Source organism: Miniopterus schreibersii, assembly GCF_964146895.1.
Source record: "Miniopterus schreibersii genome assembly, chromosome: 11".
Classification (NCBI taxonomy): domain Eukaryota; kingdom Metazoa; phylum Chordata; class Mammalia; order Chiroptera; family Miniopteridae; genus Miniopterus; species Miniopterus schreibersii.
In genome coordinates, this window is record NC_138111.1 from 47593070 (window position 1) to 47609605 (window position 16536).

The 16536-nt window shown below is 38.6% G+C and overlaps 1 protein-coding gene across 1 annotated transcript in view; it reads right to left on the minus strand.

The window, feature by feature from the left end:
- The window catches only part of PTPRD (protein tyrosine phosphatase receptor type D), a 1875931-nt gene that overhangs the window by 663189 nt on the left and 1196206 nt on the right, over nucleotides 1-16536 (minus strand). The window lies entirely within an intron of this gene.

Here is a 16536-nt window from a genome sequence, read left to right on the forward strand (position 1 = left end):
TTCTACCCTGGGACAGGATGACATGACCCAGAAAATGTAACATTCTAGTGAAATAAGCAGGTAGATAGAACATCGTTCAGGAAGATGATCACCACATTTGTTTGTACCAAACAAAGTGAAAATTTGGTGACAAAAATGGATACTATTCACACCTTCACCTGTAAGGTAAATAGTTCTGGGAAAGTGGCAGCCACTTTCTGAAGGGAACGTTCCTGTCCCGCTTTCCGAGATATGCCTGGGCAGGTCCACTGTCTCTTTCCACATTGTGTAGTAACTGTCATAGATATAAGAACCTGGGGTGACCTGATAGTGATATCACGTATAGTTCCTAACCTTAAGGAGTTGGTGAGCTCACATAATATTACTAATATTGATTTCCAAGTTCTCATTTGCACTGTGTATATAATCATTCATAGTAATTTGATTGCTTAAGAATTTACAACGAATTGATTTAATTTCACATAAATATAGACTCTTTGATATAAAAGCAGGGTTTTTTTTCGTTTAAAATTTTTTAATAATAGCTGGGTAATTTTAAAAACTGAGGGGGAAAATTTAAATCATAGAGTATACAGGAAGTTGACGGGAAGTTCGAACCCATTGGCCACCATGAACAAAGAGAGAGAACAGTGAGAGGGAGAACAAGTGTTTCAACAGATGACCAATAACGATGTTCAGGAAATAAACACCCAACGCTGCAGAAATCATAAAGCATCTTTCAGAAAGACTCTAGCTTAAAAAGATGGTTGAAAATTCAATTGCTGGGTGAAATTTAGGATGTTAGGTACATATTCATTTCTCATTTTCAAGAGGACAGATAGAACATTATTTGCAGAGAGATGATGCTCTTGAATGAGCAGAAGAATTTTCTTGGCAGCTCTATAAAAATACACCTGCACAGATATGATTAGCACCCTCACCTCCCATACAATCAAGAATGGGGATGGGAGGGGATTCAGAAGATATTCTTGATGCATTCATGAGGCAGCAGAGCAGGGAGTGATGATAAACCAAAGTGTCTGCACAAGATTGTCATGACTGACTTTTACAAAATAAAGAAACTAATAAGAGAATTATCTTTTGTAGCACCTGATTAAAAAAAAATTCCGAAACATTAAAACCATGTCGTTATCCACAAACAACTCGAATCGCTAAAAACTTGAGATGACATGTGTTTGTCACTTACGCATGCTCCCCATTCAGTTATTCCTGAACATTTAATTAGCCCAAGAGTACAGTAAGTGAGGATATTTTTACTTTACATCTTTAATGTGGTATGAAATTATTCCTTGACTGTACATACAGCAAATCTTGTTTCAACCATTCCAGAATTCTGGGATTACTAACAATTTATATATATATATATATTTTTAAATATATCTTTATTGATTTCAGAGAGAGGAAAGGAGAGAGAGAGAGAAAGACAGAAACATCAATGATGAGAGAGCCATTGATCGAGCCCACAACCCGGGCATGTGCTCTGACCGGGAATCGAACCCCGATCTCCTGGATCCTAGGTCGACGCTCAACCGCTGAGCCACGCCTGGCCAGGCAACAATTTTAATATTTTTAAAAAATCCACTATCCTGAGTAATTGATGAGTTCAATACTGACACTCCCTGATATGCCAACAAGATTTAAGGTTATATTTGTATAATATTTAAAAACAAAAATAAAAACAAAACCATAACTCTTTGGGGTTGACTTGATTTGTTGCGTATCAGAAACGATAAAAAATTAACCACCTGTCAAAACAAAAATTCTACTAATCAATGCTTCAAAGGCAAGGATAGAGGACCTTTTAAATTTAAACATTTGCCTGGACATAAGATTAATAAAGGTGACAGCTAGAGTTCTTATTGCATATGTTTTATAAATACCTAGGTTATAAGCTGTTACTCTATTTTTAATAGATTTTATTCATATTTTTAAGAGAGTCTTATGATAAGAGTATTTCCTGTCATCCAGATAAGAAGCAACAAAGAAGTCATGATGTGCCTCTATTTTGCTTTAAATTTACCACTCTATGACCACCAAGAGGTAGTGCCTGGGTAGGGGCAATGATCTAAGCAGAAGAAAATGGCCAATTTGAACCACCGAGATAAAATCGTGCTGCTGGAAACATGGCCTCTTCCAAGTCATTCATAGATAACTGCCAGCTAAGGGGTTTAGAGAGAGGTGGCCTGTAGTCACTTGGCATTCACCAGTATGTGGGCCAGATCTGCTCCAAGAGCCTGATCACCATCAATCAGCAAGATCACAACTCATCCTATCAATGATTCTGAGTTAAATCATTAGCTTCCCCACCATGGTTATTCATTACATAGGAAATTTAGCCCAATGTGGAAAACATGGGCTAAAACAAAATACGGACCACAATAGTTTTATAATATAGTCATATGTGAACATTACTTATTATAAGTGAGTTTAAACCCACTGAATAAATTAATAGTTTTAGCAAATTAAGATGGTGATTTTCTCTCAGTTTTGGGACCAGCACTCTGAGAAAAGATAAAAATAACACAAACAAAACAAAACAACTGCAAAAATAAAGTTTGTGAATTGCCAACATTTTTATTTGGTGGGGTTATGTAATTAAAAAAAAAATTAATCAATATTTTTTCTAATGGTTTACTCTCAGACACAATTGAGTAAAGGGGCTTAAGAGAAGTCTTTTGGTCACTTAATTTCCCTCAGGAAGAGTGTTTTGTTTATTTGTTTCACTGCGCCAACTTCATGGACAGCAAAATGATACTTTATAAACTGTCTCAAAACAGTGTTTTAAAAAATATATCCATGTGCATAAAAAAGGGGTTCTATGGAAAGTAACCTCACAGGGTGATCTGATCATAAATTCTTAACTGGGCAGATCATGGCAGGGGGTAGACATCAAAGTAACAGGATAATAGTAAATGGATAAGTATGGCTGTGTTCCAATAAAACTTTATCTATGAGCATTGAAATTGCAAATTCATATAATTTTCATGTGCTATGAAATACTATTTTTTGAAAAAATATAAGTCTTTAAAAATGTATAAGCCATTCTTAGCTCACAGGCTCTACAAAATAGGTGACTAGCTGATTTGGCCAATAGACCATCACGTGCTAATCCCTGAGATGGATGATGAAGTCTTGGCTTATATACACACTCTATTCATAATCATCTAGGTGTTTTGTGAAGGCTGTTTGGTGGTAATAAGGTTTGTAAAGGTGGTTATTTCTAAAGCCATTAAAGTCCACTGTCATTTTCACTGAATGCCGCTTCTGTCAACCAAAACAAGTGCTGTAAGAATGATTTGGATAGTATCTTGTTAGGGCTCGTGAAACAAGAGCTTGAAGATAAGTTTTTATGGTGAATTGCATTGAGTGATTTGATGCTCAGTGTCTCTTTCCTTACTTTCTGCTCACTGATATCAAATGACTCATTCATTAATTTAGTCACTCAGCCATTCCTTTGTTCATTCTAACATTCTACTTTAAATGCCAGGAGCTTTCCTGAACACTGGGGAAACAGGTAAGTTAGACATGATTTCTGAACTGCAGAAAGTATAATAGCTGTGATACAAACAAACTGATGTCTGGGTTCCACTGTGATATGTGTGAGAAATGACAAGGGAATTCTAGGACCTCGCGGAAGAGAAAGGATGCCTTGGCAAGGCAGAAAGTACAGTGAAGACTTCAGAAAAAGAAATCCCTTTGAGACATTTAAAAAAGAGAACACTTATTGCCAACAGCCTCAGAAAATACACAGCAGTGCAACAATTGCCTGTATAATCTATAGTCATGGAATTTTAAAAACAGAAGACATTTTGCTAGTAATCTATTTGGGTTGTCAAATTTAATTAATGAGAAAAAAGTGACCCTGAGAGAAGGGAGAAGTTCAAGGTCACGCAATTCTTCAGAGGTGGCCTTATTAATCTTCAAAGTTCTTCAGTGCCAATTTGGTATTGTTTCTACTATACTAAGCATTCCTTGCCTCTTTCATAGTTTTTTACTAATTGTACATTGTTTATTCCCTCTTTTGAATGCAGATTATCTAAGTCAAGTTTCAGGGCTCTTATCATTTCTTCAGTGATTCCTTAATGACTAGAGTTCATAAAAATTGAGAAAATGCAATAATAATGCTCAAATCATGCTACATTTTTTGGATTTTCTGCTGATCTGAAGTAAAAATACAATTACCTCAGCTCTCAGACTCAGCATATTGTATTCTTCATTCTGGGTTACTCCATAAATTGCAATTATCGTCATTTGTGGCTCTCACAAGATTACAGGTGACTGAGTACTTCATCAACAAAGATCAGAATTTCCCATGGCACAAAACAAAACACTTGTATAATGATCTAGGAGAGTGGATTAAACATACTGAATGAGAGAGCTACACACTGAAAATGTTCAGGGGATTATCAGTTTAGCTTTTCAAATCCATTCAGCTGAAATGAAATTGATGTGGCTCTGCTTAGGTATCAGTACCACTTTGAGGTTTAAACTTTTACATTTCTGAATCGCTGCTCTTTAAGGCTCCCACCATTTCTATGCATAAGAGCAGGGTCCACACTTCCCTTGCCTTCCCCCCAACCCCAGTGATGAGTGCATATTCTCTCACTCCACGCAGGGTTCTTCCAGACAGATGGGGAGTGGGGGAGTAGAGGGAGGCACGCAGGTTCCTAATTCGGCATCTCTGTGAAGCTACAGGGTTCTAGAGTTTTTGTGCTTCCCTCTAGGACATCATCATTTAGAAAAGTGGGGTACAGGGCTAGGATACCGAGAAGAATTTCAAGGGACTAAACATCACAACTACAACTTAAATAGTTCTGTGTGAAACATTATTCATCATGATTGCTATTACTTAGGAGTTCATTGCTATATTCCAGGGCTTCCAGCACATTATTTCATTTAATCAACACAGAATCTTATAGAACAGTTACTATTATCCCCATGCTTCTCAAATCACATCTGCAGAGCAGGGAAACACATGAATTTGGATGGTAAACTTATAATAGTAATATCAGTGACAATAAAAAGTACTAATGAGCTTGCACTACCTGCTATGTTTTAGAGATTCTTCTAAGTGCTTTTGTACTTTACATGTGTTAATTTATTTAATCTTCCCAGCATTCCTAACAGTTATTATCACCATTTTGACACTATAAATTATAGTTACAAAATATGCTTAATGTCACAACTAAAAAAATGGCAGAACAAAGTTTTGAACCTAGACAGCCTGACTCTGGAGGTCACATACTCAACCATTATACTGCAGAGAAGCTGTCGCAAAAGGCAGCCAATGGAGGGTATTCCTTTTCACTCCCAAACTATCTTCTTCAGACAAAAAAAAGTCTTATCTGCAGGGCCTTACCTAACTTTAATAGGGGTACCATTTAACAAAACAATTCAAGTCATTGAGCAAATGCTATGGTTGGTGGATCAAATGTTCATTTTATGCGTTATAACAGTTTTCTCCACTTATTTTGTGGTGAAATATATGCTTCATCCATCCCCAAGGATTGGAATAGTTATGTAGTCCTTCTTATTATCCTTGAAAATACTTCTGCATAGGAAGTGATTATCTGTCTAAATATCTATCTATCCATATTTCCTGTTAATTTAATCTACACTCTATGACAGGCCATTGGTCTACTTGAGAGAACATACTCCAGGGATAGCCAGCACTTGAAATCTTCTAATCAGAGGCCCACATTCCAAAGGTATGTGCTTTAGTGATCTCCATCTCTAATATTCCTGTCTTATTAACATTAGAATAGCATAATGGGTGTGAGGAAATGATTTTCATTATCAATGTGAGTGATAGAAATATTGTGCAGGCTTTCCTGCTCTTGCAGGAGTGAAGTGTAAGAATCCAGAGACCAGGTTATCTATACCTTTTGGAATGGGGCCTAAGGCCAGATTCTGAGCACACTTGTCACCACACTAAGTCTTGCTGCTAGAATCTTTGTTGCATATGCCTCAAGCAAATCTTTCACACAGGTGGGATCAAAACATTAATAAGGAGCATGCTTGTTTACCAATGAATGCAGCTATAATCACCCTTCTCTTAGTCTTGTTTGAGTGTAATGTGGTTATAGGAGAGAACTTAAAACAATTGTCTGCGTCTACTCCTGGAACTTTTATTTAGCATAAGGAACCTACTAACATGAGTGATCCATTGCTTTGGATCATTTGGCAGCAGGAGTTTATACGTGCAAGTACACACATGAGTGCATGTGTGCATACACACACCTCCACCCCCAGGGGAGTGGTAAAATAGAAGGGATAAAGTCGGAGACAGAACGGAGCTGCCAACTGTTTATATATGGGCTTATTTGTCCTTGTCGCTTAGGTTGGAAAGTTTTTCATCCAGAAATTCTCCTAAATTTCTTACTGGTGAGCGAGCCATTTGTCTTTTGCTCCAGAGATAGTAACACGTTATTTATGATCCACACTTAACTACAGTTGTTCAGATCTCTGTCACCTCCAGGATTGATGGTTAGAATGCACTCTACTTTAGTCTACCCTCTTCAGCTTACATACCTTTATTTGTTCTTTGAAAGCCTGTGCTGTGTATATTTCACGGAGAAATCTGGTTTAAGTGCTCTTTTCTTACTTTTTATATGTGACAAATGTTCAGGCCACTTTTCTCCCTCAAAATTTCCATCATTATTGCTTTTTCCCTTTCTTCTAATGTTGCCATGCTTCTTCCTCATGTCTTTAAAATAAGGAAGCCATTTAGTAGACAATGTAATAAATACTTCTCCAAGCCCTTAGGGCTTATATCACCCAACACTGTTTCTAAGCCTTTAGAGCCATGGTTTTCTTGAGTTACAAGTTTTCATTTAAAATTTACGTTGTTTGCTTTTGTCTATATGAATTAAGCATTCTCTCCTCAGAATGGGACTTCTTCAACTTTTTTCTTCTTACCTTTTGTTCTTATTTTCTTCTCTGGACTTAGCCATGAACTTTTTCAACTAAGAGCAAGATACATCATGGAACCAACAAAAACCTCACTTGGCCCAGTCCAGAGTAAATAAAATAGTATTAATAAGAGGACTTGCATTCATTTAGACAGGCAATGATACGGCTGTAGCAACAGATAGTCCACAGTAACAACAATTATATAATTTCTCACTCATACAAAGTTTACCCAAACTTGAGGGAAAGTCTAGGATAGCTTTCCTCCATGCAGTGACTCAGGGATCCTGACTGCTTTTATCTTGTGGGTATACCATTTAAAATACTTGGCCTATGTTTTCTCCAAGTCTCTGGAAAAGACAGATCATCTAGTGATTCTTAAGTGTTTCACCCATATTACTTTTCTTCACAGCACATTGTCTAGACCTAGTTAGCAATGCCTGATTACCTGCAGTGGGATTATGAATACCAGGTAAGTAGTGGCTGTCTCTGCCTAGTGTTTTATTTTCTTTTTTTAAATCCTCACTAGAGGATACTTTTTTCATTGATTCTAGGTTGAGAGGAAGGGAGAGGGAGAGAGAAAGAGAGAGAGAAACATCGATAGGCTGCCTCATGCCTGCGCTCTGACCAAGGATCAAACCTGCAAACTGGGTATGTGCCCTGACTGGGAATTGGACCTGGGAACCTTCAGTGCATGGGATGATTTGCCAACCACTGGGCAACACCAGCCATGGTCTTCCTAGTATTTTCATAAAGGAATAGCTATGTAACTGCTGAGGCCCTCCAATAGGACATTACTCGGAGCAAAGAAATGCTTAACTGGTCATATTTAAGATGAGCATGTATCTTGCCATCCCCACCTAGGGATATGTATGACTGGCATCTCATCAAACTGAACTCAGTTTCCCTTTCCCTACGCCCACTCCTTGCAAAGTGCTAAGTAAAGAGCTATAGTCTTTTATGTGATAGTCAGCCTATTCATCTTCTTTAAGCAAGAATCATAATGATGTGGGGGTGGGGTGAGAAGATTTGGTGAGCTCCTTTATTGGTGACAATAAGTGATGAGGGAAGTCTTCTAACTGGACCTCTGTATCTCTAAGATTGTATCCTGCTGTGGAACAGCATCTTGAGAATTTTAAAATAGTTTCTCATCTTTGCAATCTTGCTAAGCTTGTTATACCTTATCTGTATCTATGCACAGATAAGAAGCAAAGTCCTTAAAAATGCGGCATCTGAGGATTTTTCTTTGACAATTGCAGGAAGGAGAAAGAAAATCTGGGGGGGGGGGGCTGAAGACTGGTCAAGAAGAGGGGCTCGGGTGCCAGTCAGGTCTGGGCTTAAATTCTCTCACTGTTGCCTATTAATCATTTGATCTGGAGTGAGTTAATTAGCCCCTGAATGCCTTTAAAATGGAGATACGAAGACCAGTGGTGGTTGTAGGATAAAATAAGAAAATGTATATTAGCAGTGCATGCACTTAGCAGTAAGCATTCGGTGAATGGTGCCTGTCAGTATAACTGCTAACCTAATAACCAGAACAGTAACAACACAGAGTAGAAAGGAAGAAGGGCAAGAAAACAGGGAAGACAGTCTAGGCCTGAAGGACCTCCCTGATTGTAGTAGTAGAAAGATGTGTGAGAAGTTTCCTGCAAATATTAATATTTTATTAATGGTAACACAAATATTAAGCGGTGAGCTTGACCTTCCCAAGATTTGAGGCCTCTTCTCATATTCTTCTTGGTTGACACCTTTCCGAAATTTGCCTTTGTCTTTTCTGCTAATGGGTGGGAATGGAGGTATTCAATACAAATGTGTACTTTATTTTTGCTTTTGCTTAGAGATGGCAAAATCCTGATCTGAGTGGGAAAATCTGGGTGTGTGCCAGGAACACTATGCCAGGAACAATAGTAAAGAAAGCCCAGATGTTGAGAATCAATATGTAGACTGAAGATGAGAGAGCTGTTTGTGTGGAGGCCACAGCCACCTAGAGAAAGCAGTGTGCCGTGGATCTGGTAGGACAGGACAAAGGAGCTTGGTACCCCACCAGGAGGTCTAAGGAGAAACTATAGGACTCATGCCTGGGGCGTGGACAGGATAGAGATCATGGCTCCTTATCACAGAAGGAAATCTGAAAGGGGAAGAATAAAAGACATTTTGCTCTACTCTCCTAGGGCCCTAAATCTTTGCTTAAAGGATAATAGTATGCATACTGTTACATCTATGGCATCCTCATGCTCTGTCCTTGGTCCTTTCTCTACTTCATTCACTCTCAATACTGGTGACACCCAAATCAAAACCCTGGCACATCTCCCTAAGACAGTTGTTCTCAAAGGATGGTCTCCAGACCAGCCTCTCCAACATCATCTGGAAACATGACAGAAATGCAAATTACTGGGCCTCACTTCATAATCAGAAACTCTGGAGCTGAGACCCTAAAATCTATTTCAAAGCCCTCTTGGTGATTCTAACGCACACTAAAGTCTGAGAGCCATTGTTACAGAACGTATCAGGTTTATCATCTATCACAGTGTCTTTCAAACTAACTCATCTCTCCTTCCCCACTTCTGCTTATACACTCAGTTCCACTATTTTTACTTTATTTATTTTTTAAATATGTTTTTATTGATTCTTTAGAGAGAGGAAGAGAGAAATAGAAACATTTATGACAGAGAAACTTTATCGATTGGCTGCCTCCTGCATGACCCCTACTGGGGATAGAGCCCAAAACCGGGGAATGTGACCTGACTGGGAGTTGAACGGTGGGTGAGCTCTTGGTTCCTGGGTCGATGCTCGATGCTCAACCACTGAACCACACCAGCTGGGCCCGGTTCCAGTTTTTACATAAATGCCTCCTTAAGGCTAGTTGCTTGAGCAGAAATTTGAACATTTCCTCTCTCCTTGCTCACACCTCAGATTAAATCACCAATCATCAGAACAGCTCTGAAGTTCACAGCCCTCTTCTCTCCCTCTGCACAGACCACCATCCACTCAGCCTGTGCTGTTGAAAGGCCTTCTTGCTGAACTGCTATTTGCGCCAGGCTTTGTGTCAAGCCGGAGTCAGCAAACTATCAAATGCAAGATATATTTTTGTCATTTCTTGTTTTGTAAATAATTTTTAATTAGAATATGGATGCTCATTTGTTTATATATTCTCTTTTGCACCCTGAGAGACTTGAATAGTTACAACAGAGACTGTGTGGTCCCCAAAGTCTAAATATTTACTATATGGCCCTTTATGGGAAAGGTCTACTGGTCCCTGGGCTAGGCACCGGGTGTACAGAGAAAGAGCGGAGCCATATATGTCCTCATGGAATTTACAGTCCAGCAAAAAAAACCCTCAAAAGATAAAATGAGCTATTTCGTTATCTGGGTCAGGAGCTTCTGACCTAGCCCAGGAGGTCAAGGAAGGCTTTGCAGGATAAACGAGATGAAGCTGAGTTTCAAAGGATATGTCAGATTCATCAGATAAAGACAAAAGGAGAAAAATATTACACTCAGAGGAAATAACTCTACTCATTCATTTATTCATTCATATAATTTCTCTCAGTACTTGGTATAGCCCTCAGTACATTCTACTTGTATTGCTGTTAACTATCCAATAATCATTTCATAAAACCCCTTGACTAAGTCTTTAGAGCAGGAACCCACAGGTTTCTAGAAAGTTCCCCAGGCGACAATGATTTCTAGTTCTAGAAATAATTAGACACGACATAGCACAGCAGTGAAAGCACCTATTTTGAGCACCCAAGACACTCCATATTAAGATGCTAAGCAGATTTCTTCCTGAAAGCCCGATACACACTTTGAGAGTTCCCAAAGTAGTGACTATCAGATTGCGTTCTACATCTGCTAACAAGTGACCTAGATAGAGGAGTGTTGGTGTAACAATTCTGCCCAAGAGTCTCTGGCAAAGTGTACATGCACCACTGGTTTTTCAAGGCAGATCATCTACAAGGTCTGAAATGATTTGGGTTATATGCTCCTCTTTTCCCACTGAAAATTATTTTTCTCTTTGTAGAAATACTTAAGGAAAACTATATAAACTCAAGAAACTATATCCGAAATAATTATAGAGGCATTTACTTACTTTACTTCCCCCCCCTTTTTTAATTGTATGATACTAAAAAAAAAAAAAAAAAAAAAAATCTGTCCTCTCCTCATCAAAGACAGGAGCTTCAGAAGCACTTTACCTTCCCCTCCTGGGAGGAAAAAGGTGCAGAAATGGGGAGCCAGGCCACTGTAATTGAGAGGAGTTGAGACTCGGACAATTTGTGGCCAGAGCCATTTCTCTTCTGGTGCTGCTGCAGCTTTATCTGCTTTTACTGCTGCGCTTCCATCTCAGGTGAAACACAGATCCCATTCCCTTTTCTGCCTACAAAGCCATGCTAGAAGAATTCCACCTGTTTGTAGCTGGCACCGATCCTGTTTTGGCATGAAAAACGGAGACACCGGGACCATTAAAATGCTGTCTACTTTTCCAGCATGTTGTGGGGGGCCCTCCTCCAGCTAATAACTCACTCCCTTCCAAACAGTACATTTTCACTTCAGGCAGGGATGCCTTTGGATGGATGTTTAAGAGGTAGAAATAGTGAGGGGATCTGCGAGACTTCTTAATTTCCCCCTCCTCTCCAACTTCTAACATTCCCCATGAATCAGATCACTGACCCCTAGCAGCAGCCTGCTTTCCTTATCACCAGCATTACTTTCAATCTTGTTGCAGATCGGGCTGATTAAAAACACGGGCCTTGAGAAAATTCTCTTTCTTGAAAGTCAATGCTTGCAGGGGATTAGGACTATTTATATTGTAAGGCACTCCCTTCAAAGCCTCTGGTGGCTTACTCTCTTGACTGATGCAAACCTCAACTAATTCCCTTTATCCAGATAATCCACTCGCTTCCAATATTCATCAAATGGCAAAATGAAAAGCTTTTAAGAAAGAGAATGAATGTGCAGGCTTAAAATCACATAGAATTTTAGTCTTAATATAATTGTGAAAGAAATTATGAGGAAATCAGGGTTCTGAATCTTATTTCCAATGAGATAGCCTTGGAAGCAGATGAAATCCATAAGACCCTAGCAAATATGTTTTGTACCTCTTGAATTACTTTAGCAGGTATTTGGATGCCAAACTTCTGATGAGGAAAAAGAAATGTGTTTTTTTCTCTGCGATGAAATCCCCGTAAGACAAGCTACCCCGATCTGAGCTCCTGCCTCTTCCCTTTACATTTGTGGACTTCTCCATTGTACGACCTGCCTCTCTTTCAAGCCTAAACTAACTTCATTAGATATTTAATATGCAGAGGCCACACAGAAAGTACTAACAGATATGATATCTATAAAAAGGGAAGGAATCTTATCCTGAGGGAGATCCACTCTTACAGTAAGGATAGACAGAGTTGTTCTGGGCCAGGGCCAGAAAACTAAGGGAAGCTGAGAGATTCAAAGTCTGTTTTTTTGTTTTGTTTTGTTTTTTCCCTCCCAGGATTCAATCATTCCTATAATAGTAGGAGAAAGAACATGTGGTGAGGAAAGGGATGTTTTTGAAGTGGTGACATTTAGAAGTCCATTTCTAAACTTACGAAATTAATCATGGAGCAGATTTTCGAGGCTACCTATAAAATGTGTGAAAGTGTCATTAATCTATTTCTTTTCACTTAATCCTCTAATCGTGCTAGGGGTTACAGGCAGAATGATGCTATAGGAGTCTTACATTTGTTGCCAGGGTACTGCCAAGGAATATCAACTGTTCTCTAAATATATCAGAAAGAAAAGTAGTGTAGCAATTCTTCCACACTTGGAAGAATTCTGTCCAAGAAAGTGAATAAAATAAAACAAAGCCTTAGTGTTTTTTTGTTTTTGTTTTTGTGGTTTTTTTATAGATGGCACTATGCTATGGTTAACTATCAATTAAGTTAGTATTCATAAAAAAAAAGGTGTGGTATTTGGAGCAAGAGAATATGAGAGGAAGGGATTCTTTAGGGTGGGAGCTAGCAAGTTTCTTTCCCAGGTTTCCTCGGTATTTTATGAATGGGCTGTTTCAGGCAAGTGAAACAAAATGAAGAGGCTCATTGTAAGAGAGCAAACAGGAGAGCTGTCAGCCACACCCTACTGACCTGAATTGTCAAACACAAAAACCTTCATTGAAGCTCAGTCCGTGGAGACAGACCAGCAGACCACAGGCCAATCCCGCTGCCTGTAAGGTCTGAGGCAGGTCACCCGGGTTTCCTCAGAGTGGTTTGGATGCACAGAGGAGTGGGTATTGATGAGTGCATCTGGGTGTCTGGGTGCCCCGTCATTTGATAGCTCCATAGTCACATAATGAATGCGCCGAGTTGTAAAATGATGACCATCTTTAGAAGGCTTGGCCTGGGAAAGTACTCTTACACCAGAGAATCTTATTTGGGGCTTGTTGAAATAGAAAGCCCCAGTGGGAGCATTTGGTCCCACAGGTAGGAGTTATGACTGAAAATATTTGAATAAAGGAGGGAGGGTAAGCAGATTTCTTTTGGGCTAAACATTTTTTAACCACATCAACAGCAGGAATATTGAGATTTCTCCAGCCTCAGCCCATAATCTAAGTGTTTGTGGTAGAGAAATTCTCACCAGACATTCAAGGGCATAAAAGATGCTTGACTTGCTTCCCCTCACCTCCCCGCTCCCCCCCCCCCCAGCCTGCAAAGATTACAAGAGACTCCCTGACTGAGAATTTTACCTGCTCCAAAAACGAAGGGAAAATCAGCATAAAGCTTTTGCCTAGTCTTTATACAGCCAGGTAGTTGGTTGGCGTTAGAGGGTGATGGCTTTGACATAAGTCCTAGTTTTGATACATCCATGGGCCTTTGGCACTGTCCGAAAGCTGTGCTCTGAATTATCATCTGCAGTTCTGCCTCTCTTCAGGGTGGAGGCTCCTGTGCAGATTATGGGGCTTAGGGAAATGTTTTCTTCCCGAATTTGAATATAAACTCTACTGAACTGAAGAATCAGTGTTGTTTGTAGGAGACTGTGAGTTTATGAAATTGTCTCATGCTAGTGGTAGACATTAGAAAAGACCCAATGTAGGGTGTCCAAATCCAGCTTAGGTTACTATCCTAGACTGGAGTATAGAAAGATTGTCTTCCTTACTCATAGTCTATGATGCTGTTTCAGGCTAAAATACTTTTAGACTTTGGTAAATGCATTGTTGGTGGTTATTCTACATCTTGGGGGAGGTGTGATTATTTTCAAGTCATCTTATTTAACCTTAATAACATTTAAACTAAATTACTTGCATAGAAAGGCTCCCCTACACACAGAGGCTAGGATTCTTCAATCATTTCTTTTAATACCTGTGTTTTTCATTTGTAGCATTTTCCACCATTTGTCATATGTGCTTGTGATCATAAAATTCATCTAGATGGATAGTTTGTTCACTCTGAGTTCCCAGTATTTAGTACAATGCCTGGTACATAGTAGGAATTTATTAAATGCTTATCATATAAATGGTAAATGCCCCCCTGGGGGTGGTCAGAGTAGTTGAGAAGAACTTAGGGTTTGAGAAACAGGACAGACATGAGCCTCTGTCCTTCCCACATATGTTAAAGGAAGTTGGCTTTTGAAAGAGGGACAATGCCTGGACACCAAATACAAACTGAGGTAATTTTTGTTTTTCATGATTTTTTAGCATGCAATAAGTAAGTGGAATCTGAGCTAAAATTAGTATCTATTTCCAACTGAGAGCTCAGGAAATTAAGTTTTTTAATTTTTTTCTCAGGGTGTGTTCAACTTATATTCAGGTAATTAAATTCGTTAAATTTGTAAAACGTAGCTCCACTGTGTTTAATACTTTCATTAACATCTTGTTTTATTTATTAATTTGCCATTTTTAATAACTTTTAACATGTAATTATGCATAATAAAGTGATTCAAATGAGATAATGCACATGAAATGGCAACATCTCACAAAACGCTATGCACGCAAACTGTTTTAAAATTATCTTATAATTGAGAATTTCACTAAGTACCTTGCCCACCCCCAGTTCAGAGTTGGTGAGCAAGTTGAGGAAGATCTTTTCTTACTCAATTACACTTCATCTTTGTGCATGCCTAGAACCATGCTGCCACACCGTTATTGAGTAAAAGTTTCCTGGACAAATAAATGAAAGAATAGAACCCTGGGTTTCCCTAGAACAAGCTGAACTTGGGAAGCTTTATTGTAATGTTAATGTGTCAAAAAACCTTTTATAGCTTGAAACTAATTATAATATAATGGGTAGTAATATATTTCAGAAATTGTGAGGCTTGAAAAACTAGACTGATGTATTACCTTGAATATAATAGTCGAGTTAAAGAAAAGAAAGGAAAAAAGAAATAATGCATTAAGGTTTTGCGGCACCTGAAGTTTATGCAATGTGGGGGTCCTTTTTGTTAGAAAAAATATAATTTAAAAAATTACAACTACAAATTTAGGTACAAGTCCTTAGATGGGGTCATGCAGGAAAGGGACCTGAAGCATGAATTTTACTATCTTCAGGCCAAATATGTCTCTGACACCTACACCAGAGAATCATCCACATTTGGGTCTTTTGGTCATTACAGAACCTAAAGAATAATTGTTATAGCTTTCGACCATGGTTCTGCAGGATTTGAAAGCTGAACTTCACCATAAAGTATTTAAATATGTTTTCAGCAGAAATAATATGATAATAAAATACTATCTCAGCTATTAGCATGACCAAATGATCTCCCTGAGAATATATGGCAAACTTGATCCCCAAACTGCAAGGATTCACAGGTTGAAAGAACAGATACAATTCACTTTGCCCCACTTAAACTGGCCATTTTCTGCAGAAATTAAAGTGGAAATATAAAAATCCTGCCCAATTTCACACTGTATGCAGAGCAATTTTGTACCTGGCAACTTTTTAGTCACACCCTGGCTTCCTATCTACCTTCTAGGAGTATCCATTATTGCTCTCTACATCAAGAACCTAAAAGCTTTTCCAATAAGCCTGAATGAAACTAGAATCTCCAGCTTTGCTCATATTCTCCCACCTTTTTTTTTTTTTTTTATCATCAAGGAAATGCAAATTAAAAGCGCCTGTCAGAATGGCTATTATCAATAAATTAACAAACAACAAGTGTTGGTGAGGATGTGGAGAAAAGGGAACACTTGTGCACTGTTGGTGAGAATGTAAATTGGTAGAGCTACTGTGGAAAACAGTATGGAGGGTTCTCAAAATATTAAAAACAAATCTACTTAATGGCCCAGCAATTTCACTTCTGGGTATTTATCCAAAGAAATCCAAAACACTATTTCCAAAGATATATGCACCCCTATGTTCCTAGAGGCATCATTATAATAGCCAAGATATAGAAGCAACCTGTGGCCACTGACAGATGCTTGAATAAAGAAGGTGTGGTATATATAGGCAATGGAATTTACTCAGCCATGAAAAAAGAATACAATCTTGCAGTATGTGACAATATGGATGGAGCTAGAGGGTAGTATGCTAAGTGAAAAAAAAAGTCAGACAGAGAAAGACAAATATCATATGATCTCACTTATACCTGGAATCCAAAGGACAGTATAAATGAACATAAAAGAAACAAACTCATAGATACAGAGAACAAATTGATGGTGGTCAGATG